Raw genomic sequence first — 8257 nt, 5'->3', positions numbered from 1 at the left:
GTTGCACACATCTGTAATTCCAGCATTTGGAAGGAGAAGGCAGGAGAATCGCCATGAGACCAAGGCCTGAGTGGATAGCACAGTGAGAACCAGGCCAGCGGGGGACTACGCAAAGGGACCTTGTCTCAAAAAAAAAAAAAGAGAGAGAGAGAGAGAGGGAGGGGAAAAAGGAAGAGGAGGAAGAGAAAGAAAAAAGAAAAAGAAAAAGGAAAGATAATGGAAAATTTTTCAAAAAACAAAGAAGGCACAGGATTGTGATTTCACCACTTGGTAGGCAGCTTGCTGTAAATTTTAGGGCAGCCTGACCTACACCCAGTCACATAAATAATAACTTAAAAGTGTCAGGTGTCAGGGGAGGGGGGATGGGATAGAGGATAGGGAGGGTTTCCAAAAGGGAGACCTAGGAAGGGGGAAACATTTGAAATGGAAATAAAGAAAATAATCTAATAAAAAAATAGTCAGAATAAAAAGTATTAGGCATACCCTATAACTGTGTGTTCAGGGAATTCAGCGAGAAGCTGTAAAACTCTATCTGCCCTGAAGCCCTGGCCCCAAAGCCCCGCCCCCAGATCAGAGTGCCTGTCCCTCTCCAGCCTTTGCGGCTACCCTCATGCACTAATGCTCTGTCTGCTTTATTGTGTACACGCTACTAATGAAGGAATGTTTTCTGTTCAAACTGGAATTCTTTTCTACATCTGTTTACTTTGTGAAGGGCAAGGTGCATATATGCACCAAAGAGCACGAGGCGGTCAGAGAACACCTTTCAGGAGTCCCTTCTCCCCTTCCACTACATGGTCTCCTCACCCAGCTTGGTGACCGGGTGTCTTTTCTGTCCGGGCCACCTCACCAGTCTCCTCAGATCAGGATTCTTTTTAACCTCTCGGACTATCTGTATTCATTCTGAAAGATGTTTCTCTTCTAGCAACAACAACCTTGTAAGTCAGGAAAATCTGAGGATAGATTGGTCCTTGGATCCTTTGTTCCTTCCCCATTAACCAATTCATAATCCTGAACTGCCACAACAGGAAATCATTCACTAAGAATCAGCAAAGAATCTTTCCAGTTCTTTCTGATTCCAACTCTAAGAACCAGGCATCAGCACCACAGGGATCCAAAGTACAAATCCCTCAGGAGAGGAAGGAGGTGGGAGGAGAAAAGGGGCGGGGCGGGGGGGGGAGAGAGAGGAGGGATGGGAGAGAGGAAAGGGAAAGCTAAGGGCTGGAGAGACGGCTCAACTGTTAAGAGCACTGACTGCTCTTCCTTCCTGAGTTCAAATCCCAGCAATCACATGGTGGCTCTCAACATCTTGTAATGAGAGCTGATGTCCTCTTCTGGGGTGTCTGAAGACAGCTACAGTGTACTTACATATAACAAATAAATAAATCTATAAAAAAAAAAAAAGAAAGAAAGAAAAAAGAAAAGAAAGAAAGAGGAAGCTGAGCGGCCAGCCAGCGTGATCTGGAGCTGTCCAAGGTGCTGACAAGAGGCTGACCCAAGCATGTATCTGCCTCATCCTGGGGCTCAGACACTCGGGTGCAGCCTAGCTTAAACGTAGATAAATAAAGAGAAAATCCTAAAGATGAGAGGAAGGGAAGAGAGAAGAGAGAGAGAAAGCGTGTGAATACAGATAGGCAAAGCACCAAGAAACTGCCCATGCCGGCTGGTTTTACATCACCTGGACACAGGCTATAGGTATTTTGGATAAAGGACCCTCAATTGAGAAAATTTCCCACCAGACTGGTCTGCAGGAAAGTCTGTAGGGCATTTTCTTAGTGATTGATGTGGGAGGGCACAGGTTCCTGTGGATGGTGCCACCTCTAGGGAGGGGGTCCTGTTAAGAAAGGCTGAGCAGGCCAGCCAGGAGGCAGCACCCCTCCATGGCGTCTACATCAGCTCCCACCTCCAGGTTCCTGTCCTGTGTGAGCTCCTGCCCTGACTTCCCTCAGTGGTGGACTGAAGTTGCTTCTGGTCATGTGTTTTATCATAGCAACAAGAATCCATAATTAAGATCCTGCTGAAGTATAAAGACAAACACTTAGATTTCAGTTGACTTTTAAATAATAGGGGCTTGGAGAGATGGCTCAGTGGTTAAGAGCACTGACTGCTTTTCCAGAGGTCCTGAGTTCAATACCCTGCAACCACATGGTGGCCCACAACTGTCCATAACTCCAATTCCAGGGGATCCAATGCCCTCTTCTGGCCTCCATTGGCACTAGGCAAGCATGCAGGCTAAATACACATAAACATTTTTATCTCAAAAAAATAATAATGGTTAACAAGAAATTTCAAATACCCTATAAAAAAGCATAAAATAATTATGTATGTGAAAAAACTACACATCAAACAGTACAACTATAGAAACATAAATCTGTGAGCCAAACTGTGAACTATTACCATCAAGTGAGTTATTCAAAAGATTCACACAACTGGAGTGTTCTTAACAGGAAAAAACAAAACTAAAACAAAGAAACCTAGAGGCACCACTGAAGACCAACAAGAGAATCAACAAATAAAAGCATAGATATATAACTTTAACTTTTTTTAAATCTTGTTTTTAATGATGGTTTAAATCCTTTAACCTTCTTTGTAACCTACCACCCACCAGAGGTAGTGGGAAATAGAATACAGGGGATGTGGACCTGTTTAGAGAGGCTCTTTGGAGCAACTCCCACCTGTGTTGTCTGGAAGTCGGCCGTTCAGTTCACAGGTCAGCAATGGCCGCTCGATCTACTCACAAACACCTCACAGATACACCAGCAGTCCAGTTCGGGAGAGTTGGGTTAGCAACAGCAGTGACACAGCCTAGCAGAGACAGCCAGGCCTCAGTCTCAGCTCAGTCAGCAGGACAGATCAGGAGGAACACCAGAAGTTCTTGGCTGTGCCTGTCTCAGGGAAGTGAAGGTCAGTGAAAATGTGAGACGCACAGGGTTGCCCAGCTAGCTGAATGGCAAGCCAAGCTCCGCCCCCGTCACTGTCCATCAGAGTCGTATTTATACCCTCCAAACATCACGACCTCCATAGGTCTTTGCCTCAGCATGTGCATCCAATTAGTCCAAGTCCTTGGAATTGGCAACAAGCTACAGTACACCACAAGAAGTTTTTGGTGCGTCTCCCTATGGAGTCCAGACAAATGCAGTTCAACTACACAATGTAAGGCGGACCAATACACACCTGTCGTTAGCAAAGAATTCTTCATCATGTGTTCTTTCACATGCGTGCTCTAGCAGAACATCCTCTCTCCTGTGTCTGCTTCAGCGAAATGTTCCTTCATGAGTCTGCCTTAGCCTTTCACACCTGTGTCCGCTTTAATGAAACAGTCCTTCATGTGTTTGCCCCAGCAAAACTCCATCCTACAGACTTTCCAAAGAACCCTTAAGTTTCCTCTTCACATATCTATACATCTATATGTATATATGTATGTGTGTGTATAAATACTCCAACAAATTATACAGTAAGTAAAAAGATCCATATGACCCAAAAAATGTCTATACTTCACGAAATGAAAAGAAACTTATAAGGCTGGCATGGTGGTGCATGACTCTAATCGCAGAATTTGGGAGGCTGAAGCGTGATCTCCTTGAGTTTGACATGAGTCTGAAATGTGTGTGTGTGTATACAGTACAGTACAGTACAGTAAATAGTACGTTACAAGGCAATATTTATTTTTTAAATAAACCACTCCAAGAAAAACAATACCAGGGCTCAGCACCTATTCCAGATGACTACAAATGCATCAAGACACACAGCATCTCTTTAAGCTGGTACAACACTAGTGTGAGTTCCCATCTTCCTGTCACTCCAGAATAGGCAGGCTTTCCTGTTGTTGGGTAGGCAGGACTGGCAGAGGAGTTTACAGTTACTCCATGACCAGACACTGTCACACTGTAGGTTGCTGGATCAATCCCAGATCTGGATGATACTTTTCTTTTCTCTACTTTATCCTCCTACCTATCTATGTATATATTAATCAGTTTTCGGAACTTACCTTGAAAAAATAAACCCTGAGAAAAGCTGCAAGTTAGCTTTAACACAATAAACATATGTGCACTCCTGCGCTAACACGAACCACTAACTAATACACCAACCACTAACTTTATGTTACTTCTTTACCTCCTTTATAGGCGTGTGTGTGTGTGTGTGTACTATTTCTGCCACGCATTTGAAAGGGACACAGGCCCCATGACTCAAGCCCTAGCTGCTCCCACATGTGCCTATAAGAACATTTCCCTATATTTATATATGTCTCACTTTGAAATAGTGTAAGGCTCACAAGAGGTTTCAAAAATAGTACAGGAAGCTGCCAAGTACTGTTTACCAGGCTCCCCATGAAAACTTACATAACCACAGAACACCATCAAATGCAGGAAACCGGCAGTGCACTAACTCAGCCAGAGACCTTACTTGGAAAGCTCGCACTCTCTCCCCCACCCTCGCTTATCACCATGTATAATCTTTTAAGTAACAGAACTATTCCATCACACACAGAAACACTCCCTCACATTACCTAATGGAACAACCCTGCTGAGCCCTAACTCTGTCAATTATTAACTTAACACTTCCAGACTATAATGGAAATGGAATATCAACATTTATACTATTTTGAGTTTTTTTAAAGATTTATTTAATTTACTTCTATGAGTACACTGCTGCTGTCTTCAGACACACCAGAAGAATGAATGCATCGGATCCCATTACAGATGGTTGTGAGCCACCATGTGGTTGCTGGGAATTGAACCCAGGTCCTCTGAAAGAGTAGTCAGTGCTCTTAACCACTGAGCCATCTCTCCAGCCCAAATTTTTTTTTTTAACTCAACAAAATGCCTTTGTAGTTCACTCAAGTTTTTGTTGGGTTGTTTCTGAAATAGGGTCTCAATATAAAGCCCACAGAAACCTGGGACTTGCCTTTTAGCCAGACTGGCTTTGAACTCACGATCTTTTTCAGTCTCCCGGCTGACCCACCCAGGTTGTCAGGTGTAGCAATAGTACATTCTTTTCAATCCTGGGTAATATATATGGCTGTACTGAAATTTGTGTTTCCAGTCATCTGTGGGAACCTTGTATCACAAGCTGTTTTCTGTGTTAGTCTATTATAAATACAGCTGTTATGAACATCTGTAAACACGTTTATATGTGAGCATACGTTCATTTTTCTAGGCTAACCACCAAGGCATCTCTCTGGAGTAGCAGTACCATTTTGGGGTCCCCTGTTCTGACATTCTACACTCCAGCCACTGTGGCAGGTATGGAATATTACATCATTCTTGGTTTACTTTGTGTTTCTCTACGAGCTGGTGGTAGAGCACCTATTTCCATGTGTCCACTGGCCTCTAGAATATTCCCTTTGCTAAGAATATCTGCTATGTGTGAAGAGCTCTTCATAAATCCTAGATACATAGCTCTTCCTGTGACTTGTAAATATTTCCTCCCAGTCTATGGTTTGTCTTTTAATTTTTCTAACAAAGCCTTTTATAGAAAGCAAAAGGCTTTTAATTTTGATGAAGTCAAATGTATTGATTTTTTTTTTCTTTCTGGATTTCATTCTTGGTGTCAGGCCAAAGACATTCACAAGCATTTTGCTTTCTTTCTATTATACATTTAACAGTGTGATACATGTTGTGGGGTTGCTGTGATTATAGAATAATCACAGCAGATGATATGTAATCATGAGTTACGTTAGCACTGCAAAGGCTGTACAGATGGAGGACAGAGAAGAGAAGAAGAGCTTACAGGTGGGACAGGACATTTTACATTGTAGATGCCTAGGAAAACTTCATGGAGAAGTAACATCTGAGTCTTAATGATCCCAGCTAGCAAGTCTGAAAACCCAGCTTCCATCCCTGGAACCACATTAAAAGCTAGATGTGGTACACACCGAAAGTCCCAGCACTCAAGAGTCAGAAACAAGATCTCTGTGAGTCTGCAGCCAGCCTGGTCTACATAGTGAGTTTCAGGCTAACCAGAACAACATGGTAGGACTCTGTCTTCACACACACACACACACACACACACACACACACACACCTACACCTGTAATCCCAGTACTCTTACAGGGAGATGGGAGAGACGGGAGAATTGCCCAGAAGCATGCGAACTCAAAGCCTGACTTAAGCAATAAGAAGAGAGCGAGCCTACCTCAATAATGGGAGGAGACACCAGCTGCTGAAAGTTGTTCAAGTTGTTCTCCAGTCTCCACAGATGCACCACGGTACATGCACACACACACATACACACACACCCCCACACACACACACATACACACCCACACACACACATACATACTCCCACACACATACACACATACACACACATACACACACACACAAACACATATATACACACACATACATACCCCCACACACATACACACACACATACACAAACACATATATACACATACATACATACCCCCCACACACACACACACATACACAAACACATATATAGACATACCCCCCCCACATATACACACACACACATACACACACATACACATATACACACACATATACATACATACACAAACACATATATACACACACATACATACCCCACACACACATACACACACATACAAACACATATATACACATACATACATACCCCACACACACATACACACACATACATACCCCACACACATACACACACATACATACACACATACACAGACACATACACACACATACATACACACATACAGACACATACACACACATATATACACACATACAGACACATACACACACATACATACACACATACACAGACACATACACACACACACACACACACACACACCCAAATACATAAGATATGTAAAAGAAGCTGGGCAGTGGTGGTGCACGACTTTAATCCCAGCACTTGGGAGGCAGAGGCACAGAGGCAGGCGAGGCCAGCCTGGTCTACAGAATGAGTTCCAGGCCAACCAGAGCTATACAGAGCAACCCTGTCTCAAAAACAACAACAACACCACAACCAACAACAACAACAACAACAAAGAAAGAAAAAGAAAGAAAGGAAGGAAGGAAGGAAGGAAGGAAGGAAGGAAGGAAGGAAGGAAGGAAGGAAGGAAGGAAGGAAGGAAGGAAGGAAAAAAATGCAAAAGAAAATACTATAATGAGCCAGGCAGCTGTTGGAGGTTGAAGCAGAAGGAAGGAGTTCCTGAGAACTCAAGGCTAGCCTGGGGTACATAGTAGCACAGTATATCTAAGAATAAGTGTGGGGTGGAGGAAATGCCATAATGAACCCCACTACTTGTATGTTACATTTAGGTTTTCTTAAAGGGGCCGGGAGTGTAGCTGGGCTGGTGGCATACCCTGTGACTCCACCTGTGACTCCAGCACTTTGGAGGAAGCAGGAGGAGCAGAAGCTCAAGGTTATTCTGAACACTACATGATACATTTGATACATACATGATACATACATGATACAAACATGATACATTTGAAGCCAGCCTGGACTACAAGAGACTGTCTCAAAAAAAAATTTTGTAAAGTAGAGTTCCATCTAAGACTCTGCAGGATGGATCATTGATTGGTGAGTCAGCCATTCATGGCTGCATGCCAGTTACACTGATGTCATAGCATCTCTTACTTTCTGTACAAGAAGAATAAAAAGGTTTATAGATAAAAATCTCAACATTAAAACTCGTATTTCAGCAGGGTATACCTTTAATCCCAGCACCTAGGAGGCAGAGGCAGGCAAATGTGTGTGAGTTCCAGGACAGCCAGGACTACATAAGAGAGATCCTTTCTCAAAAAATAAATAAATAAAATGTATTGTGATAGTTGATAGAAGGAGCCTGGGGAGAAATTCCAGGAAGATAGAATCACATAAAATGAGGAACAGAGATGACTTCAAGGTCAAGGTCAGAAAGTAGGAAGAGAGACCCCAAAGGGGGATTATTTACTTATTTATTTGTTTGCTTATGTATTTTTGGTTGCTTGAGACAAAGTTTCACCATATAGTCCAGGCTGGCCTTGAACCTGCCACGTTCCCTCCGGCCTAAATCTCCGAAGAGCTGGGGCCATAGGCATGCTCCATCATGCTCTGCTTCGTTACACTTCTCTTAAAGAGGAGCTCACTGTGTCACCCCAGGCTCTGACTCCTCAACCCAGCCACTCCTCGGCCTCAGCACCCAGAATAGCTGAGGACTGAGGCATGAGCACCCTACGTAAGCTTGCTCTACCCTACGTAAGCTCGCTCTAGATGAGCATTCATGAAACATCCACCGGAACAGAAATAGAGAGAACTCAAG

This window comes from Apodemus sylvaticus, chromosome 1, assembly GCF_947179515.1.
Source record: "Apodemus sylvaticus chromosome 1, mApoSyl1.1, whole genome shotgun sequence".
NCBI lineage: Eukaryota > Metazoa > Chordata > Mammalia > Rodentia > Muridae > Apodemus > Apodemus sylvaticus.
This window is presented reverse-complemented; position numbering follows the sequence as displayed.